Source organism: Rhinopithecus roxellana, chromosome 3 (assembly GCF_007565055.1).
Source record: "Rhinopithecus roxellana isolate Shanxi Qingling chromosome 3, ASM756505v1, whole genome shotgun sequence".
Lineage (NCBI taxonomy): Eukaryota > Metazoa > Chordata > Mammalia > Primates > Cercopithecidae > Rhinopithecus > Rhinopithecus roxellana.
Window position 1 is genome coordinate 133,840,990 of NC_044551.1, and position 24,469 is coordinate 133,865,458.

At 34.6% G+C, this 24,469-nt stretch overlaps 1 pseudogene; it reads left to right on the forward strand.

Moving 5' to 3' along the window:
• The first annotated feature begins 21,478 nt into the window (after positions 1 to 21,478).
• Positions 21,479 to 24,469, forward strand: part of LOC104668101 — a 145,136-nt pseudogene continuing 142,145 nt past the window's right edge.

Below are 24,469 nucleotides of genomic sequence, written 5' to 3' on the forward strand. Positions count from 1 at the left end.
ATAGATAATTAGAGAATTTACGGAAGGCTTACTCCCTCTGTTTATCTGCTTATGACATTTGCGGTACAGCCCTAACAGCAGGATAATTACTAGATTTATTCATCAAACAAAATCACGCCTTCTGGGAATGCACAGTGACTCCGGTTTTAGGACTAATAAAGACATTTTTCACCAAAACTCAAGTACTAATTTGCTCAATAACTAGCTGCAATAAGCTTTTATGGAAGCACTCAAAGAAAAGACTTGGCACCAGAGGGCAGATAATTAAAGGTGCAGTATCCCTATACAAAAGGATCTGAACAATTCCCTGACCATATTAAAATTTAATTGTTGAATGTTAATTGAAAAAAATATAAGTTGCTTCTGTTCTGAGTTACAGTAATTATTCTCCTCAGATCAAAAACATATCTGTGTGTCTAAGTTAGCAACAAAAGAAAACAACTTTTAAAAATGCTCTAAAAACTTATCATAGAATTAATACCCAAGTAAATATAAATTAAAATTTAAAAATATTTCTGCAACAGTGATCTCATTTAAAGTCAGCACTCATTTGATTTGAATTTTTTCTCCCTATCTCTCTCTCTCTCTTTACCTCCATGCAACCTTTCCTTCCTCCCTACAAATAGAAGAATTATGGTTGGTTAACTCGCTTTTCTTTAAAAGTTTCAAGAATTTTTGTAAGTGATAATGGCCCAAAATATTTTAGTGATTTGTAAATGTAAGTATTTTTTAACTGGATTTTTCCCTTCATAATTTTTTGAAAGTCTGATATCTTTAATTCATTAGGACTTCTCTTTTGTATTCACAAAAGGCAGCTACTTCAAATAAAAAAAGCATTATTGATCAAACTCATTGAGCGTTAGTTACAGTTATCCCAGTCCAGTTTGCTTTTTGCTTTTCCAAACAGAATCTCAAGAAATTATTGAGTAATCACAGTTAAATTCTAAATGTTTACATCACTGCTCTGCTGAAAGGAATAAGAATAATGAAGTGTTGTTATTTTTTAAATGTTTCCACATGGGATAGTTAGGGTGTTCCTCTGGAATCTAAGCTTTTACTACACCAGAATCAGAAATCTTCAGGCCCTTGGGCTCACTTTCTGCTGCAGAGGAATGATGAACTACACAAAATGCAGACTTTTAAACTCATATTTAATTGTTTAATGTCATGGCTCTTGGTAGAGCATTGTTGCTTGAAAAATAAATTGGGTAATTCAATTAAATGGCTACAGAAGATACATCATATCAGATGTAGAAAGGCACTAACCCCAGCTTGAACTTGACGTCCCACATCGCTTCACTTATTTGACAAATGGATTCTTGAAAATAATTGAAACACATGACTGCCAGCATAGGTCAATAATACTTTTTTGCCATTCAGCCTCTTAACAGCTTCCATTTTTTCTTGCACTGTGCCATTCAGGGCAAAGATTGCATTTGCCTGGTAAATCATGCAAGCATTATTACTAAAATGGGACTAAATGCAATGAAAATGGACTACATAAAAGTAATGGCACTTAAGTAAAAGGAAGACCATCTACTAGGGCAAACACTAAATGTCAGAGTTAAATACTATATGACATTACTTCCATTACAAGCTCATATTATGCACATAAGAAAGCAAACTCACTAACTACAGCTGCATACTACATTTTCATATTGTTAACCAGTTTTCAAGACACTACTGTTAATCCAGATTTAAAGCAGAACTGCATATCTGCTGTTTAAAGTTTTCTCTCCCATATCTCCTTGGGCAGAACAGATACACTTAGGCAAAAACAGAATCACTGCCTAAATCTTCAAAGGATCATCATTAACAGATTTAAAGACTAATATTTATTCTCTTGGAAAACACTAAGAAAAGAAACAATTACAAACAGCAAAGAAACTTAAAAGCATTGTCCAGATAAAAAGGTTTTGAAAGAAAAAAAGAAAATATGTTTTAACCTATGTTACACGGATTAGGAAGTATATTGAAAAAAATTATTAGTTATTTCTTTAATCTGAATTTGATTGTATTAACATATTCTAAATGGTTAAGAGGGAACTAGTAAATAAAGCAAAATCTGAAGATCCAAACAGAAACTGATCTTTTCTTGTTTTCCATTTGTAAACAGAGACTGCCAATTTCTTAATGTTTTTGGTTTGGTGTGGTGAGGTTTTTGATAATAAAAAAGAAAAGATGTCCTAGTTTTGTAATGTTCAAGCTTTCAACGTTTACTTCACAATTAGGCAGTACTGTGTAGAGATAAGAATGCAATCAAAATGCCTGGGATTGACTCCTGCCTTCTGCCATCAGCAAGTTATTTAACCTCTTTATGCCTCAGTTTTCACATCTGTAAAATGAAGATAAAGATAGTGTCTACCCTCATAAGTTTCTTAAGAGGATTAATTTTAAAAGTGCTTAATGGAGTGCCTAACAATAAAGGCTCACTAAATGTCTGCAGGCATTGTAAATAAAAAAGCCTGAATCAATCACAAGGTATTTTTTATAAGGAGACATTCTGAAATGAGCACATGTGCATTTTGACACTGGGAGTCCCTCTTACATGTTCTCACCTCATTTTTGATTTTTGACCCTTTCTGGAACATAAAGCTCTTTTAGCTTTCAATTCATTGATCAAAATGTCTTTCCATAAAGAAAGAAACTTTTAAAATAATTCCTTAAAGTTATACTGCAACCTTCAGCATTCATTGATCTTAAACTTCAAATGAACCCGTTTACCTTCCTTTAGGAGCTAATTGACCCACTTCAGGTTTCCAAAGTTTATTAGACAACTCTTTTCTCCAATCAAGATAAGTAATAGAAAAGCAACTACTTAGACTCCTTAAAGAATGTGATTATTGCTTACAAGGCTCTCCATTTTTTAGCAAGTCTTCATTTCTTATTATTTTTTCCATTCAGGCAGTGACACTTCCCTTTTGCCCAAATCCTCAGTTATTCAGCTCCAATAGAGCCACTCCTTGAGTCCACATGTCTGTATTTGGGGAAGAGAGGGCTGATGGGAGAGACTTCAATTGGCTCTACTATAGTTCTGCTATTTTGTTTCACAAGATTTTGTTTATTAAATAAAATAATTCAGTCAAGAAAAATTTACTAGATCTGTGGAAGTAAGTTTCAAAACTTTAGGTTTGTCTTGGGCTTTCAGTGAGCTAAAGCATTGTTAAAAAACTGATGTTCAAAACCCCCAAAACACTGGAGTAGATAACAGACTAATCTTATTTGTCAGAACTGTTCATCTGCAATACAAAGAAAAAAGAGGTAAAAATAGCTAAATCTGCAGAAAGAAAGGATAAATCATAGATGAGACACAACTGCAAGTTTCAAGCATCAGGATAATATTTTTAGTGTGTAATGAAGTCCAATAAAAACAACAGATTCACAGATTCATATGTACTATTCAAGTGTTTAATGAAATTACTTAGTTATTAAAATAACAATTATTTGTCTTCATATATAAAATGTAGTAATTGAAGAATTATTAGCCTTGCATTGAAATGTTGCTATTTCTCTGCTATTCACTGCATACTAAGATGTATTATTTTACATATTCTTTTTTCAAAATATTCATTCCTCAAATATAAAAATCAACGACCAAAAGCAAGAACATTTTTATGCATACTCACAGAAATAACTGTATTTCACTTAATTACAAAGTGACACTCATTTAAAAAATAGATTGTATGTATTAAAAAATAAGGTTTGTTCTTTACAAAAGAAAAATTCTAAAGGGAAAATGTGCTGGCCCAGGAGCTTGATTTAGACAGGGTATTTCAAAATTCTCGGGGCTTACTTTTCTCAATTAAGGATTATGGAAGCAATCCTGGTAAGCCTAAAGGGTTTTGAATTGTGCTTGTAGAACATTAAGCAAACATGGGTATCTCCAGATTCACAAAGCTCCAATAAAACCATGTGTATATAATTAGATCAATCAACAGGAACCATTATGAGATATATGTCAGAGGAAGTCTCATAACAAGCAGCCATATAGAAAGAATTAACTCTATCCACCTAAGGCCTTATCCACTCAATACACAGACATCACATAAATTTATAATGGTATTAAATCTATTAATGGTATGAGGAATAAATATTTATTAAATCAGGCAAAGTACATTTTAGTGTACTTTGAATTAATAATTGACAAAAGCAATGCATTTTTTCACCAAATAAATTAGGTGTTTCCTAATGTACTCTTTCTTTTCTGAACACAATACCAAATGCTATTACTGTAACTTGGAAAAGCAGACAAACCAAGAGGATGAGTGGCATGGACATAAGCTTTTATCTTAAAATTAGACAAAACGAAAGAAAAAAATAAAAGGCTAACTGCATTCACAAGCCAACAGCTCCTAACGCTGCTCTAAATTTTCCTTTGACTCTTGTGGCTGATACAGCCCGGGATATAATTAAACATTTGCAATAATGCTTTGTGTAATTGACTCCAAAGCGTTACAAGATTTGTGAGTTTTTATGTGAATACGTTTCAGAGTAAACATAGTACTTTATAGTTGAAAAGGCGCACCTTGAATAGATTTGACTCTAAGTCATAGAATTCAGTGATTTATATATACACCTGCATTAGTTTGCTAGGGCTGCCATAACAAATACCTGAGACTGAGTGGCTTTAGAAAATTATTTTCTCACAGTTCTAGGAGATAAAAATCCAGGATCAAGGTGTCTGAGCTTTGGTTTCTTCTTAGGCTTCTCCTTGGCTTGCAAATGGCCAATTTCATTCTACATCCCCAAATGGCCTTTCCTCTGGGTGCACACTTAGTGAATTAAGGCCCACTCACATGCCCTATTTTAGCTTAATTTAAGGATACTGTCTCAAAATATAATCACATTACAAGGTCTTGGGGGTTAGGAATTCAACATATGAATTTTGGTGGCACACAGTTTAATCTGTAATAACAAAATCTTTAACGTATTATTATTTTGTAAATGACATTTCTAATTTGAGTTCCATTAAAACTATTTGTACTAATTATTGTGCTCAATCTTACACATCTCTAGCATAGTGGTTTTCAGACCATAGCATTTATCAGAATGGCCTGGAGAGCTTGTTAAACCACAGATTCCCGGGCCCCACCCCCAGAGTTTCTGATTCTTTGGGTCTGAGATAGGGCCTGAAAATTTGCATTCCGACAAGTTCCCAGGTGATGCTGATACTGCTGGTCTGGGAACTATACTGTGAGAACCAGTGATTTAGTACAAAGTTTCCAAGACAGAATTTTTGTGACAGTGTTTCATGAAATGTTGGCATGGATTCTTACAGAAAAGCAATTAATAGTCAAATTATTCTGGATTGTGCTACATATGGTAGTATCCTCTTAGAGATTTTGACATATTGAAATACTAATAACAGACATATTTAACACATTAAAATTTCTAAGGATTCTTGCAATAAGAGAAAAATTAGTTAACAGTTTCTACACTTATCTATGTAACTCAGTTTTTCAAGTAACAACTTTTAACATATCATGGATATCTATGGAAACATTGGTTTAACATCTTAAATTGTCTCACTTCAAACTAACATTTTCCAAACTGTTTCATGGAAGGCGAATAGGTATTTCATGCAAGCATTAATATTGTATGTGTTTCAAAGAGGAAGAAAGGTCATCCATAATTTGGGAAATTCTTCTTTTTTTTTTTTTTTTTTTTTGAGGCGGAGTCTCGCTCTGTCGCCCAGACTGGAGTGCAGTGGCCAGATCTCGGCTCACTGCAAGCTCCGCCTCCCGGGTTCACGCCATTCTCCTGCCTCAGCCTCCCGAGTAGCTGGGACTACAGGCGCCCGCCACCTCGCCCGGCTAGTTTTTTTTTGTATTTTTAGTAGAGACGGGGTTTCACCATGTTAGTCAGGATGGTCTCGATCTCCTGACCTCGTGATCCGCCCGTCTCGGCCTCCCAAAGTGCTGGGATGGGAAATTCTTTAGTAGCAATGTTTTACTTTAACTCTGAATTGTAAAAACTTACAGGGATAAGAACTACTTTTGTAATTCACATTCTGTGTTTCACAAAACAGAATTTTCACAAAACTGAGATTTATGTCAATATATTGAATTATGACTAAACAAAATTTCCAATTTAGACATTTTACCTTATTCCATAATTAATCCTACACACAGTGTCTTTTAAGACTAGGAATATAAACACATATACGTACATGTGAACATACACACATATGTACACACAATAGCCCATCTACTATTATCCCCAATTTGTGTTTCAGCCCCACAGATTTGTAATCAGTAAATGAAAAGTGTAGATGATCAGTGTAGATAGGAACAGTTTTAGTGTTGCCATATGAGAAAGATCTAGGAAATGCATTCAACAATTGATTACACATCAAATACAGGCCATTTTGGTTAAAATATTTTTACAAGTTAGAAGGATGTGTTCTTATGGTCATTTTTCTACACAGATAAACACTGTTTATCAAATACTAAATTAGAGGTGATTAAAACACTGTTTCTCAAATACTAAATTAGAGGTGATTAAAGGAAAAATAGAACTAGTATTTATTAAGCAATGATTATATTTTAGGAAATATGTCAGTTATTTTGCATGCTTTACCTTGATTGGCACCCTCATTAACCTTGAATATTGGCATTATCATTTCCATTTGACAGAGGAAAAAATTAAAGTTCATGAATGAAACTTAGTTGCAGTAAGATAAAGGGATGATAAACACACTGCCCCTGACATCAATGCATTCAATGTCTTGTGAACCAAGATTTGAAAAAATAACATATGAAAAAATTCAAGATTCAAGCCATTAGAAGGGGCTCATGAAGATATTTTTAAAAGTGGTGTGTTGGCCGGGCGCAGTGGCTCAAGCCTGTAATCCCAGCACTTTGGGAGGCCGAGACGGGCGGATCACGAGGTCAGAAGATCGAGACCATCCTGGCTAACACGGTGAAACCCCGTCTCTACTAAAAAATACAAAAAACTAGCCGGGCGAGGTGGCGGGCGCCTGTAGTCCCAGCTACTTGGGAGGCTGAGGCAGGAGAATGGCGTAAACCCGGGAAGCGGAGCTTGCAGTGAGCCGAGATCTGGCCACTGCACTCCAGCCTGGGCGACAGAGCGAGACTCTGTCTCACAAAAAAAAAAAAAAAGTGGTGTGAATCTCCTAATAAAAATCAAGGAAGACTACCGAGTGGATATGGAAGCACTGAGGTTTAGTGGCTAAGCACCACACTTCATGGGTTCAAATCTCTGCTCTGCTGTTAACCAATTTCATCATCTTAATCACGTTACTTAAACTCTTCAAACATGTCTTTCTTCATCTATTATATGTAGATCATAATTGTATGTACTCCATAAAGTAAGTGTAAAGATTTAATAAATTCATATAAAAAGCCTGGCTCATGTTGATTACCAAAGAAGCTTTTAATTATTATATTTTATCAATAATATGAGATCTAAATGAAAACATAATAGTAGCATTATTTTATAGTTTATATAAAATGTAGACTTTAAGAATAAATGAAATTAATTATGACAATACCAATAATTCTACTGAAATGTGAAATATATATATAAAATAAATGGTGAATCATGATCATGAATTGATTCATTAGAAAACATATCTGAGTATTTTTAGCTAGAACTTTAAACCCATTTTCTCCATGTTTAGACATTTCTCAAGAAGAGTTTTTTTTTTAAAAGCAATGTTACTATTTAAAAGACTAAAGATTATTTACTAATCAAGAGAGGAGTCCATTACAACAATTCTTTAAAGACAACTAACAATCTATTTTTTAAAAAATACAGTAACCTAATAAAGGAGGACAATAAAACCTCATTCTTCACTTAATCATTACAGATTTTCTACTGTGTTGAAAGCCCACACCACGGAAACCATAGATGTGACAGATCGGAAGATGAATAATTCCTCCGTCTATAATCTTACACTTCATAGTAGAGAATGAACAATCAATTCATGAAGAGCTATAATGTTAAGTTCCAAAAGAAAGTGGTGAATTTTATTTCCCTTAAAACAAGAAAAAGGTAAAAAAATAAAAATAAATCAGTCAACTTAGAGTTGGGGTTTGAGAGAGATAAAGATGGGAGGAGAGAGAATTGCACATAAAAGGATCAGCATAGGCAATTGCACAGACAAAAGAAATCACAGAGGAAAGTGTTGCTTAGAGGGAAAAATATTATATTATTCAAGTAGAAAATAGAATTATCTAAACATGTTACAGGAAACTGTTTTGAATATACTTCAAGTCAATTTGGGCAACTCTAAACACAGCAGTTACATGCCAGAAACCTAGTTAACTTTATCTCCCAAAGTCTCTATTTTAATCTTTTGCAATAAACTTAATTTGTATTTGTGAGGATAGAGTGTATAATTTACTAATCTTTAGCTTCAATAGTCTGAGGAAGAAAGTATATATAGGATTAGCATACTACATCATATAAAGGCAAACCTTATTTCACTTGATTTAAATTATTTACAAATTATAATAATGGTCAGTAATATGTAACAGTAAGAAAAGTCTGAATTAATAAGTGGGTAGGAGAACAGAATTCTGTTTCATTATTAATATCAAACCAACTTTTATTGATTACTTTGATTGCAAACACTTGAACTTTTCTTTAAGCCAATTCTCCAAAGGTATTATGTCATTTTGAAAGACATTGAGAAGTTTTACATTTTGCCACCCTGATGTTTCTGCAGTGGAATTAGTCAGGGATTATTATGAAAACCAATAACAAGTGAAAATGATTTTGGTTTGATAGTTTGGATAGTGTCATGGCTCCTCATTATATTGTAGGAATTTATTTTCTACCAGTTTTTTAAGAAACAACTGGACCACACTATTATTATAATGACACCCTGAACAGAGATTTATTTTAAATATACAAAAATAACATGGGGAAGGGATTTGCATATATAAAATTAAATGTCTGTAGAGGAGAGTATACAAACATTACAAGTACACAAATATGAAATTGTCCAATGGTATACCTGTCAACTCTGCTTCTTTAGTCCTTGACAAATATGTATGACAAGAACTGAGTAAAATCATAATAATAGACTAGTTACTGTTTATATAATTGCATATAATTAAAACATCCCAATAAATGGATTCCAATCTACCATCCTACCATATTACGGAATTGTCGTGGGGGCAGTCTGAAGGATCTGTGATGATAATGATTTTATATGTATACAATATACAATATATAAATAATATGTAATATGTAATATGTAATATATATACACAAAAACACACACATATTTAACACATACACATGTACACAAATACATATATATGTATGAATACACATGCATATATACACATATACATATCGTGTAAATATACATATATGTTATGAGTGCATTTGTGTATATATACACAAACACATGCGTGTATCTATTATGCACACATGCATACATACACATTATACACACATGTGTGTCTTTGTGTGTATTTTCTGTGTTCTCATCTGTCTTCCTATCTCTCCTATTCTCCCCTTCTATAGAAAAGTAACATATTAATTTCTTAGCCTGGTGCGGTGGCTAACGCCTGTAATCCCAGCACTTTGGGAGGCCGAGGTGGGCAGATCACAAGGTCAGGAGATCGAGACCATCTTGGCTAATATGGTGAAACCGTTTCTCTATTAAAAATACAAAAAATTAGCCAGGCATGATGGCACGTGCCTGTAGTCCTAGCCACCCGGGAGACTGAGGCAGGAGAATCCCTTGAACCTGGGAGCTATAGGTTGCAGTGAGCCAAGATCGCACCACTGAACTACAGCCTGGACAACAGAGTGAGACTCCATCTCAAAAAAAAAGTAACATTAATTTCTTATTGTTTATATAACAAATTACCACAAACTTAATGATTGCTATGGTCTGAGTATGTTCCTCAAAATTTATGTGTTGGAGATTTAATCCCCAATGCAACAATGTTGGAAAATAGGGCATAATGAGAAGTGTTTAGGTCATGGATGAATGCTGCCATAAAAAAGGTCTTATGGGAGTGAGCCCTCTTGCTTCTGCTCTTCTACCACGTGACGACACAGAATTCAATCCTTTTCCACCCTTCTTCCTGCTACCATGTAAGGACACAGCAAGAAGATGACCTGATCTTGGGCTTCTCGGCTTCTGTAACTGTGAGAGAATAAATTTCTGTTCTCCATAAATTATCCAGTCTCAGGTATTTTGTTATAGCAGCACACAATGGACTAAGACAGTGGCTAAAATTAATATAAATTAACAAATACTTAACGCATGCAGAGCTTAAATCCTAAATGACGGGTTGATAGGTGTGTCAAACCACCACGGCACATGTATACCTATGTAATAAACCTGTATGTTCAGCACATGTATCACAGAACTTAAAGTAAAATAAATAAATAAATAATCTTAAAATTCTGGAGGTCAGAATTCCAAAATGGGTTTTAACTTGGCTAAAATCAAGGTGTCAGAAGAACTGTCTTTCTTCTGCAGGCTCTAGGGATTCATCTCCTTGCTTTACTCCGCTTTCAGGTGGCTTCCTGAATTCTTTGACTCATGGTCCCTTTCTTTCTTCAAAGCCAGTTTATTGTATCCCTCTGACCTCTGCTTCCATTATCACATCTCCTTCGCTGACTTTTCTACCTTGCCTGACTCTTCTACCTTCCCCTCTCCTATATAAAAACCTTGAAATCAGATTGAGTCCATCCACATGATTCAGAATACTTTCTCCATCAAAAGATTCTTAATTTAATCACATCTGCAATGTTAAGTAACATACTCACAGATGCTGGAAATTAGGATGTGGATATCTTTGAGGGTCATTACTGTGGGTAGTATAAGTAATACCACGCTTTCCCTTCCTTCCCTCTGTTTTCTCAACTCTTGATACATTCCTTAAACTACTTCCATTGAATATTTGTCCCAGACATTGGTCTGATATGTTCCTATCAAGATCATAAGAATATCCTGTTGCCAAATATTATGAGCATGCTCTTACCTTCACTAACTACTGTCTTTCATTTTTATGTGTTGACTCCTCTTTTTTGTTTTAAACATTTTTTTTCCCTGGGCTTCTATGCTACTCTCTTCTTTCTCCCTATGAACTTTCCACTTTTCCACTGTTCCTTCATAGTTTCTTTCATGGATGCCTTTTTCTTCTCCTTTCATCTGGCTGTTGTCCTTTACTTTGTCCTACTCTACTAATTTTCATCAAGTCCCATGATAGCATCTATGTCTAAGGCTTCTACGGGGATTTGTCCCAAATCTGTGTCTCATTTAGACCAATCTCTTTAACTCTGTAATAAAGCTATGTGTCCCTTTTGATGGCCAAAGGAAACTTTAAAACCAGTATGTCCAAATGTAGAAAAATATTTACAGAAGCCCAAATTTATACCTTTTCCTTTCCCTTCCTTCCTTCCCTCCTTGCTTCTTCTCTTTTCCTCTTTCTTTCTTTCTTGCTTTCCTTCTTTCTTTCTTTCTTTCTCTTCTTTCTTTCTTTCTCTTCCTCCTTCCTTCCTTGCTCCCTCCCTCCCTCCCTCCCTCCCTCCCTCCCTCCCTCCCTCCTCTCTCCCTCCCTCTCTCTCTCTCTTTCTCTTTCTTTCTTTCTTTCTTTCTTTCTTTCTTTCTTTCTTTCTTTCTTTCTTTCTTTCTTTCTTTCTTTCTTTCTTTCTTTCAACAGAAATATCCTTTTCCTAGTCACCAATTCAAAAAGTACAGAATTTTTCTTTATCTGTCTCTCTTCATTCAAATCTCACATCTAATGTTGCCACATAATCACCAAATTCTCCTGTTTTGAATTTCTCAATGTTTCTTGAATCTATTCCAGTCTTAGCATCTTCTTAGTTACTGCCCTACTTCAGGTCATACTAATTTTTTGTGTTTACTGATTCGGCCTCCTCCTAATTAGTCCTTTTTTTGTTGTTCCAGCCTTAGCTTTCTATAATCCCAGCCTCCACACTGCTACCAACTTGACCTACTATGCAAATATGGTAGTCACAACACTACTTAAAATTCTTCAGTAACTTCATTATGAAAGCATTAATTTCCTCACTAATCATTCAATTTATTGCAAGCATAGAACTACTCGCTTTTCCAGGTCTCCTTGCTGCTTTACCTTCAATGCTAAGTAGTTTCCTAATTGCCTTCCTTTTAATTTCATTTTCTGGAGTATTTTGAGGTTTAAATGAGACAACATAAGAAAAACTCACAGCACAGTTTCTAGAATATAGTAAGCATTCAATAAACATTAATTCCCTCTTCTCTCCCTCTCTTCCTTCTCTCACTAAGATTTGGTATGTAATTCTCTTTTCATTGCTAAGTGTTATTGTCTCAACTAGTCAAATATTGATCTTTTGGACATCCATTTGTCAAGGCCAATGTCAATACACTTTTCCTTCTTTGAATTTTATGAATATAGTCTATTCTTAATTATAGAATTTCAATTAAGCATTCTACCAATGATTTGACAATGAAGTCCTAAACTATTAACCTATTATAATCCTTAGTTAATTCTTTAGCTTCTTCAATTTAGGTAAACATTTTTCTTTTATTTTAATTTCAGTCAAGCAATCTATAACAGAACCACTGACATATTATATAACAATACTATATGAATATGTTTATTACATATCCATGTGAAAAGGGAATTTCTACTCACAGAAGTTTTCCTATTTCTGAATTTTTAAATAGACTCCTACAGGTTCCACCACCTTTAAGTCAGGGCATGTTAGGCCTTCCTAATGAACTCGCACTTTTGAATCTCTACAATCCATAGAACTTCCAAATCATCTCCCTTCCAATCATTTCTCACCACCTCCATCATCTCCAGCCTGATCCATTCACCCTCATCTCTAGCCTGACTTATTGCCAAAAGGCTCTTAACTGACCATCTCAGACAGCCTATCATCTTTTCCCAACCCAGCAACCAGAACCATCCTTTAATAATATAAATCAGATTTCATCACTTCTCCACTTCCTATCTGTCTCCCTCTGAATAAAAGCATTTATTTTACACAAGCTTACCATAACTGACAAGATTCAACCTCTGGTTGTTTCTACTCCTGCTATTGTTCTCATTCTTTTTGCTCCAATCCCTCTGGCCTTCTTGCTCCTCCTCAAATTACCAGGTGTTCCCTAAATGGGGCCATTCACTCTCTCTTCTGCCTGAAGGATTGCTTCCTCTCCATCTTCAGGTCTTAGCTCAACTGTCACCTTTTCATTCAGTCCTTTCCTGACCACCTTACAGCTGATACTTCATATGTTTCCTTTCCTGCTTCATCCTTTTCCATAGCCTGGAAACCACTATTTTAATTTTACTTTTTAAAATATATCTTAACCTGCTTCTTATTAGAATGTAATGGCAATGAGGACAGGGGTCTTTTCCATTTTTGTTCAATGAAGTGTTGATGAGAATCCCCCCAAAATGTCTGTTGTATAGTAGATGCTTACTTAGTAAGTATTTGGAAAATAAATTAGTTTCTGTGAGATTCTGAGAAGACTAAGCAGTCTTCACTTTCACTTGCCATCCAGTTTTTCAGCTTATTTTGGTTATTTTGAGAAGCATGGGTGTTTTATTAGGTTGGCCAGAAGAAAACTAATGAAATAGGAAATAAAATAATATTTTTGCCCAAAGCTGATCCCAGATGCTGTGGACCTGAAAATGTAATATGGGAATTTAGCACTGGAGTTTTAAAATAAAGGTAAAACTCATCAAATCAGTTTCAAGCGTGCATTAACATTTGTAGAACAAAGCCCACAAACAAGAAGGTATTTCATGTTCCTTGTTCATCAGAGGATGAACATGTATTTTTCAGAGCTAAATAGTACATGAGTTACAATATTTTGAACCAATGTGGTAGTTAAAACTTGCTACAGGGATTTCCCATAGAATAAAGGAAGGTAATCATGTTACAGATTTAAGACATTTGGCAAATTATGTTACATCTGCATGCAAAGAGAAAAAGAAGAGTATTCTTGAATATTAAACCTCTCTGTGAATCTGTATAAAGCAAAATAGTTAAATACTTTTTGCATGTACTCTTTTTCCTATAAAACTATCTTCGGATTTTCAGTAGGAGATTTGTGTGTGCCTATACTATATCAAATATTTTTATATTATCACCATAGTCAAATTCTGTGTAAGTTCCCTTGTAGCACCCTCTCTATATAACATTTGAAGGTTTCACTCAAATGTAATATAAGTTATATTAACAACTGGTCAATCATAATTATTCTTGTGTGCCTTCCTTCAAAATGTAATGGCATGTATTTTTATTTCCTATATAAAAGCTGAACCATACCAGGTAAACTAATATCCTAACAAAATGAAACTTCTACCCTTGAAAGTCTAGTCACTCGGCAAAATGTAATCCAACAGTTAATATCTGAATTTTTCTATAAGTAAAGAGCCAGTTTCAAATGAGCTAGAAGTCCCTCCCCCCTAAAAAAACTACAGTAATGATGAGTGGGGCTTTAATAGGTCACTTAACAGGATACAGAGAGTTTTCAAACCTCTTCATCTTTTAAGGAAAACAAAATTAATTATGTCTCTCTAGGCTTACATACTATCTCCTAAATGCAGTGGATAACACAACTTACATATACTTGCCCTTCTTCTGCCTTCATTTTTTTCTTCTAAAACTGTAACATAAGTAATCGCATGTACGTAACAAAGCTCTTCTGTAAAATGATGGCGAATTGTAGGATTCCTCTTCTCATGAGGACACACCAACCTAAATGTTTGACTCTAACCAGATATTTGCAGAGGATTCTTATATTACTTAACTTTTTCGTAATTATCCAAAATATAACCTAAAAGTTTTCTTGAATTCAAACCCTAGTGCTTAGAAATCTAAGATGAAGCATCTTCATGGAAAAGATTGTGTGATAAAGTAAATGTTCTCCCAGCTCTATTTCCTTGACTCACAAAATATATTTAGAATGAAGGAGTAGAGTTATGTTCATTCAAATTTGTAGGTTATAGATAAATCAATATATATTATGTGCTCATAATCTCATCTCTAGCTTTTTTATACAAGTGTACCTTTAGGGATTAAACAGGTTTAAGGATTACAACTGGACTTACCTACTACCTTCAGTTCTTCACTGATGCAATTTTGCAATTCTGTAGATTGTTAATAAGTAAGTTATATAGATGCCCTAGAAATTATGTGGATGCAATACTTTGCAAAAGACAATCATTACAAAATATTCACATTCTTGAGAATATATACAGTTCGTGAAACTCTAGGCAAAAACACATCTACTAATTAATAATGTTGAATATAGTAGCAAATTTAAAACACACTCTACATTGATCGCATAGATCTTTAAAAAGACTCTATTCTTTTTAGAGTAGGTTTACAGCAAAATTGAATAGAAGTTTCAGAGATTTCCCATACAACCCCTGCCCTCATACACACATGCCTTCTCCCATTATTAACATCTTCGCCAGAGTGGTACATTTGTTATAGCTGATGAAAACCTGCATTGACACTATCATTGACATTATCACCCAAAATCCATAGTTTACATTAGGGTTTACTCTTGGTCTTCTACAACCGTTGGGTTTTGACAAATGCATGATAACGTCCATCTACCATTATGGTGTCATACAGAATAGTTTCACGGCTCTACAAATCTCTGTGTTCCTCTATTCACTCTATTCATCCTTCACTTTTCATTGCTATCTGGCAACCACTGATCTTTTTATTGCCTCCATACTTTTGCCTTTTCTAAAATGTCATTGGCTTAGTTCATTATCTGCTGCTGTAAGAGAATACCTGAGACTGGGTAATTTATAATGAACAGAGATTTATTTGGATCATCGCTCTCTAGTCTGGAAAGTCAAACATCATGATGCCAGCATCTGGCAAATGCCATCATGCTGTGTCACCATCATCCAGTGACAAAAACAGAGGGCAAGAAAGGGCAAGAGCAAGAGGGCAAGAGAGGCTGAACTTGCTTTCATAACAGATCCACTCCTTTCATAATGGCATTAATCCATTTATGCAGGAAGAGCCTTTATACCTAATCACTTCTTATTAGGTCCCACCTTCCAACACTGTTGCATTGGGGATTAAGTTTCCAACACATGAATTTTGGGGAGCATATTCAATCAATAGCAGTCATATTGTTGAAATCATACAGTATGTAGCCTTTTCATATTAGCTTCTTTCATTTAGGAATATGTATTTATATTTCCTCCATGTCTTTTTGCAGATGGTTAGCTAATTTCTTTTTAACACCAAATAATATGCCGTTATCTGGATGTACCAGCTTCTTTATCTATTTACCAACTGAAAGACATTTTGGTTGCTTCTAAGTTTTGGCAATCATAAGTAAAGCTGCTTTAAACATCCATGGGCTGGTTTTTTCACATGGATATACACTTTCAGCTCCTTTGGGTAAATACCAAGGAGCACAATTGCTGAATCATATGATAAGAGTATACTTAATTTTGTGAGAAACTGCCAAACTTTTTTTCAACGTCATTTTACTATTTTGCATTTTCACCAGCAATGAGTGAGAGTTCTGTTGCCCCACATTGTTTCCAGCATTTGGTTTTGTCATTCTAATAGGTGGGCAGTGGTATTTAATTGTTGTTTTAATTTGCTTTCTCTGATAACATATGATATGGAACATCTTTTCATATGCTTATTTGTCCTCTGTGTAACTTCTTAGGCAAGATGTCTGTTAAGAGGCAAGATGTCTGTCAAGATTTTTGATCTTTTCAATCAGGCTGTTTGCTTTTTTATCTTTGAGTTTTAAGAGCTCTTTGTAGATTTTAGATAATAGTTGTTTGTTGGATATGTCTTTTAAAAATATTTTCTCCCAGTCTGTAGCTTCCCTTTTTATTTTCTTGACAATATTTTTCATGGAGTAGAAGTTTTTAATTTTAAGAAAGTCCAGCTTACCAAATCTTTCTTTCATGGATCATCCCTTTGATGTCATATCTAAAAAGTCATCATCAACCTTAAGGTCATCTAGGTTATCTCGTATTTTACCTTCTAGAAGTTTTATATTTTTGCATTTTACATTTAGGTCTGTGTTATATTTTGAGTTAAGTTTTGTGAAAAATGTAAGGTCTGTGTCTATACTTTATATTTGTACATGAACATCAATAGATATTTTTAGAAGCTATTTTCTCTATGAAATTGACTATAACATATGTATGTGTATATATATATATATGAATACACACACATATAATGAAATAAATATATTTGAAGACTATTTGATCATATATAACTCAATTGTTTTCATCCCCAAGAAACAGGTATCTCTGAAATATCTTAGTAAAACACCAATGCTGATCTTTTATTTATACTTTGACTCCATCGTATCTAAGAGTACTCTCACGAAAGGTGTTAAGCTGAGCTCACCAACATAGCAAAGTCATCAGCCTATACACCATGAAGTATATATATATATACACACATTAAAAAAACTCTACTTTCTCTCCCTATCTGTATTCCTTCTCTAGTTGCTACAGTGTACTGGGGAGACAGTGGAATATTGTGGAATCCAGTGCCTTTGTCAGTGAAACCCTGGAAACTTCCAGGTTCCCTCCATATCCTCCTGAAATCCGTTGGCCCTTGCCCAGCACATATCTTTACATCTTACCCAACTCAAAGCCTCAATTCCAGCACTGTTATCTAACCTACCCATTATTTCTATCCTAATACAGCCACAACCCTATGATGACAAAATGAGGTGAATTAAAATGTAACAAATTTTTGTTCTCAAAGGAATTACAATTCAAATAGTAATAAAAATACATTATAAATGTGAGTATTGTAAAAGTGTGGGAAAAATGTAAACAAACACAGAGTTAGTACTAGGTTAAGGGCTAGAAAAATATAAAAGTATCATTATCACTCCTATCCCTTGGCCTGAAAAGGCAGGGGAGACAACATTTTCCAGAACCAGATGAGACAAGGAGAGGTCTGAGTGTCAGGGCCATCTGGCATGAGCTGTAACTCGTGATGGAGAGATGCAGCCAGCCTCAGACAAACCTGCAGGGAGGGATGTGGAGGAATAAACCCCAACCTCAATTTCTTTCTTCCCTCCCATCCCTGTTGAATTCCACATGCTAAACCCAACAGGAAGCTAGAAGGCCAAGAACCCTGTTGTTATAATCCATTCAGAAACACTTCTTAGGGCACAGAGAAAGGTGAAGGATGGAGTATTTGGAGAAGCAAATGGAAGAAAGATATCCAGCACACATATTTAAAAATCTATACTACTATGTTTTATTCAAAACATATACAGGCCAAAAAAGAGGATACATGGACAAGGTTTCCCATTTAATTCAAAGTTTTAAAAAATTCAACACAGATAACTCAAATAAATTATGAAAATAAAAATAAGTTACATGATAATAAACTGAATGTTTTTCATATTTCTGTTAGTGTTTTATCTTTCTAAGCTCTATTAAGCTATGGAGTTGCTTGAAAATATAAGCATGCAGAAAAACTTCTGTAGAGAAGTGTCTAGTTTCATATTCTCCAAGCCAATGCAATCAGGAAAACGCTAGTCTGAGAGAATGCACAATCTCTAAACTGAGGAAGGATTTAATCACATGAATATAGACTTTTCAAGAAAAAAAGCTTTGTATACATTGAATGTCTCAAAACTTGAATGAAAAGAAGTAAAGAAGAAAAGAGAAACTTCAAAATCAGTTAAATAAGAAGTATTGCACAAACCTAAAACAAACAGCTAATATTTATTGAGAACTTTTCTCAATAAGCAATTTGTTAGGGAAAGTTAATATGTAGTTTCACATAATACAGCATTACTAAAAGATAGAGGATTATTAACCCCATTTTACAGATGAAGAAGTGAGTTTGGGGAGTTTAAGTCATGGTCTAGCCAGCCCATACAGCTAGAAAATTGGGTAGACAGAAACAGAATTTAGCTCTGCTGGATACCCAGAACCAACTCAATAGCAATATTGGTACATTATAATCTTTTAATTAAGAAAACTCAAGAAAAGTTAACTCAGTATGGAAAATGTCTGTATTTTTATCCAAAATGTATGTAAATGATAGATCTTCGGCATTTAAGAAATTTTAAGGTTTTCACCTTTTAATTCTGGCAAATTACAATATTCCTGTCAGGCCTCTGAGCCCAAGCCACGCCATCGCATCCCCTGTGACTTGCACATATACGCCCAGCTGGCCTGAAGTAACTGAAGAATCACAAAAGAAGTGCAAATGCCCTGCCCCGCCTTAACTGATGACATTCCACCACAAAAGAAGTGAAAATGGCCAGTCCTTGCCTTAAGCGATGATATTATCTTGTGAAATTCCTTTTCCTGGCTCATTCTGGCTCAAAAAGCTCCCCCACGGAGCACCTTGTGACCCCCACTCCTGCCTGCCAGAGAACAACCCCCTTTGACTATAATTTTTCTTTACCTACCCAAATCCTATAAAACGGCCCCACCCTTATCTCCCTTCGCTGACTCTTTTCGGACTCAGCCCGCCTGCACCCAGGTGAAATAAATAACCATGTTGCTCACACAAAGCCTGTTTGGTGGTCTCTTCATACGGAAGCACATGACAATTCCTACTTTATTCAAATTTATAGTTAACATCATATGAATTATATTATTAATCAGATTAAAAATGCAGACAATTTTTCTGTCAAAGTTACCTTTTTTTCTACAATTCAACTAAGAACTATCTTTGTTGATTCATTGAGTAGATTCTTTATGCTGACAATAAAAGTTGAGTAGGCTAGCAGGCAAAATACTTTGGTACTTTGAAAAAACCGGATTATGTTTCCAAGAACATGGCTGATATAATACTACAACATAAGAGTAGAAAAACATATATAATGCGAATAATTTATAAAATGTCTTAATTTTTGTATTTCTCATATGGTGCCATCAGCTGTTTAAATTATATGTTCAAGAGTAATGAACTTTTTTTGTTTTGTATATCTAATTATCTTAAAAATTATATGTATCAAAATGTGACATGCTATAATTCATGAAGTGATATAATACAGGACAGTAAATTATGATGTAATAGATCATTTGCCATGGCTCAGTGCTTTTAATAATGATGTAATGTAAATTTATAAGAAAGTATGTTAAATACGCATACATTTTAAATTCAGGTCTCTTACTAGTTTAAGAATGGAAACACACTAAATATTAAGTATTGATCTTAATTTTTTAATAAAGGGCCACTATAATATTCTAAAGAAGAAAATTTATAATATAAAACAGTATTTTTATCATTACACTTTGTAGAAATTTCATTCTTATGCTCTTCATACATCTTAATCTCCCACATATAATAATAAAAATCTTTATGATCTATGGATAATTGCGCTGGATACGTATAATCAACCCTCAATTATAATTTCAGAGGCAGGAAAGAAATCACATAGACAAATGAAATTCTCAGCTAAAACAAGAATGAGAGAATCATGGAATTTAGAGCTGAAAGAGACCTTAGAGATCAGCTACTCCAACCCCCTCATTTTACATATGAATAAATTGAGCTCTGTGAAATTAAGGAACTTTCCAAAGGTCACATAACAAGTTTTTGATAAAGCAAGGATGAGTGTTCTTTTGGTTCAGGCTTTTCCCTTAGTTCTACGCTGCCTGTGAAGAAGTCCATCCAGCTGAAATCGACCTAGTGACTTAAAAACATCTAGAGACACTCCATTGCAGTCTTCTCACTGTGCCAACCACATTACTTTAAACTCGTTCTTAGCAGATGAAAATGTTGTTCAAAACTACTCGTTGTTTGTAAGAGTTACAAGGTTACTCCGAATATTATTTATTATTGCCTAATGAAAGTAATTAATTTTTGCTGAGTTTAACACCCTTCTAACTAGAGTGTTCCAGTGGAGATGTGAGGGACAGGAAAGGCAGAAAAGCCAAAGAAAAATACACTCAAGTAAATTTTCTTGAGAAAACTCCAAAGAAACAAAAAGGAATTCGTTCATTCATGTATTTAACATCCTTTCACTAAGTACTTGAGTGTTAGTTATTTCCAAACTTTCCTTCTGATAAGATTCCCTACCACCACTCTTAAGGATCCTAATTCAGTAGCCAGGGTGAGCCCAGGAATCTGCATCCTTAATTGTGATTCTTATAGTTAGACAAATTTGCAGAAACTGTTTACTATGTAAAAGCAACCACTGCCCCACAGAGAATATAATGATTTATAAGAGAGACACTCTAGCTTTGTTCAATTTATAATCTAGAAGTAGAGATAAAGGTACAAACAAATGATAGGTGCATAGTGAGCCTGCATCTGATGAGAAAGGAAAACTTCACAGGATGTGAACAGGATGTTATAGACAGAAATGAAAAGAGCACTGCATATGGTGGGAATAGCATGTGCACAATTAGACAATAGGCATACACATAGATGGGAGAAAAGGAGGAAGGAAAAGTATAGAGCCAGTTTGTCAATAAGTGGAATGAGGTCTGTCTACACTTATGATTCATGAAGAAATGGAGGTGGAGATCGGGCTAGAATGTCATTTGGGGATCAAATCAAGGATGTAAAGATCTACACTAAGAAATCTGTGAATGTCTTTGAGTATGGGACCAACCTGATCACAGTCAAATGTTTGAATCTTTCATCTGAACCACAGATGGTATGATTAATTGGACAGGGGAAAAAGTAAAAGATAAAAAAACCATCTTGTGAGTTAGATGACTAACTGTTAATTTTCAGACTGAATTAAACCTTCAGAATGTTTCCAAGACTATTAATCTAAATTTCTTGTTTCAAATACCTTCAAGCAAATTTTCAGAGCTGTCATAAAATTATGAAGGATGCCTCAGGAGTACCTACTATATCCCTATGCAATTTCATGTGTCAGGATCTTGCAGGACTAGTGAAAATCTATCCAATTCTTAGAGACCTCTAAAGCAACTCATTGCAATGTTTAATAATTCTCACTGTCAGAAAATATGTATTAATATATAATCACAGTCTCTCTTTATCTGTCCCACACTTTTCTGTTCAATAGTCACTGGATAAGATAAATCATTACTATTGTTGATCCTATCATGTCACATACGCCATTAAGTTACGCCTTTCTCACCTTCCCTAAAACTAATAGCTCAATTCTATTAAGTTCTCCTTATGGTTCTTATTTTTGCTGCTCTTGTTATTGCTAGTTTTGCTTAGCCACAGGCCTAACTACGTCTGTATCTTGAATAAATGTTAGCCTTTTTAAAGCAACTAAAGCACCATTTTTATAAAGCAATAACATTTAAGTATCTGAAAAAATAATTTATGTAAAACAAAATACAAATATTTTGTGTATTTTGTTATTCTAATTTTATAGAGAAGAAACAGATGTAGTGGTGTGACTTATACCAACTCACATAGTGGCAGTGTGGCACTCTAAGACCTATTGGCTCCAGGTAAAATATTATATACTGTGTTATTCTACATTTTCATGGAATTAAAAACCCACATGATAAGCAGCACATTTTAGGGAACAAGATGATGAGTTTAATTTGGAGTGAATGTGGGACTTCTAGGAATGATCTCCAGCTGGCAGTTGGATACACAGGTTTGTATTCAAGGAGTAAACCAGGCTGGAAGCTATATTTGAAAATATAACAAAGACTGGGTGTTGAGGAGATCACCCTGCTTTGTGAAACCAGCAAAAAGAACAGTATGTGAAGAATAGAGTGAAAAAAAAAACGGTCAAAATGTAGGAGAAGGTAAGGAAAGAAGATATTTCTAGAAGAGAGTTGTTAGCCATGAGCTGGGAAGTAAATAGATTAGGAGTGGTGAGAATGAGATGAGGCAAATCCTTTAATAAGTGTGCCAGGAAAAGGGTGAGAAGATGGGTCTCTAGAGAAAAGAAACATGGAAAACAAGAAGAAATTTAACCATGGTTTTATTGCTGATATTAAGAAAGTGGAGAGAAAAAGAAATATATGATTGGAATGGGGAATAATCGAGGAAATGAGGTCTTACGAAGAGGTACATCCAGAACACTGAAAATGGATTTGCTTTAAGAATGAGTACTTGCTCTTTCTTCTTGTTGGGGGTAAGGGTGAATATGATGGTAGAGAGTGTTTTATTTAATTTCTAGCATTTTCTCTGTAAAGTAGATATTAAAACCATTTGCAGAGTGATGAATGTTGTGGTTGCCCAGTAAATTTGAAAGATAAGTTTTAGAATAGGTACAGCAGGTAAAAAAAAAAGCAACCGAAGAAAGGGCTGCTAGAGATAGCAAGATGCACCCAGTTGAGATTGGAGGTCATAGATTGTGGTGGTTATGCAGTGTGATTTTCTTTTCATCAGCACTCAGCAGACTGTGTATAGTTTAGGGAAAGAGGGATAATTGAATGTATTTAGAGTTAGAATTTTGAAGAGCAAACAGAAATCAGAAAGGAGATAATTGGCAAGAGAGTGAGTGAAGTGATATGATGCACATTCTCCACTGGGTAGTAAAGCAGGTAGAGGCAGGAAGGTTTAATTATACGAAAGAAAAGTATGAGTCAAGGCATTACAAATTTTGACTTTGTTGAAGTACAAGTATAAAAAGAAATTTGTCTTTAATCAGAACTTTGACAACTATGGTTTATAAATAATTTTAATCTCTAAAAGCAACATCTGGTAAAAATACCCAGCTTTGCAGAATAAGTTTAGGATTTGGTGACATCAGCCTGAAGGCACAAACTGCCTGAGTCAAAAACATTAAGCATGCAGTTCATACTATATGAAATAATGTAGTCTTTGGCAAACTATTAAGTCATATTTTTTTTTAGAAACCTCAACATGATATGATATAGTCACTAGATTATAGGGTTCACAAGTCTAAGATGTAAAATGTCTTTTAGATCAACTAACACAACAGCGGTTCTCAAACTCTTGTCTCCAGACCAGCAGAATCAGCATACCATAGGAATTTGTTAGAAAGGCAAATTCTCTGCCACCCACTCTTCTGCTGAATTAGAAACTCTTGGAGTGGGGGCCAGTGAACTGTGTTTTAATAAGCCCCCCAGGTGAATCTGATGCTCTCTGAAGTATGAGAACCTCCACAGTACAGTAATCTCAACATGCAAGTTGATTGATCAAAAAGGTCAGCCTGGATTTTTGTCTAATAATTATGATTTTAGCTTATATTATCTACCAAAATTTCTTCAAAAACCATAATTTCAAACCAATATCTTACTAACAAGGACAGATTAGCCAGGATTAAAATTCTGTGAAAGTACAGCCCAAAATAAGAAGAAGCACTCTACTCATCTGAATAAGGTTGTTAAAGTGGGGGAAACAGAACAAAACAGAACAGAACAAAAACACTTCAAATTTTGATAGAATCCTCTTGGTTCATGTACCTTCCAGCATAGGTGACTTTAGTTTCTTCAGCTTTGCTGTTGAAAGGTGTGTTAGAAATAAATATTGTTAGGCAGGAATCTAGACCCGACATGGCAGCGCCACCCCGCGTAGCAGGCCCTTTGTTCCAGACTTCCCTTCCTCTTTAAACACACCC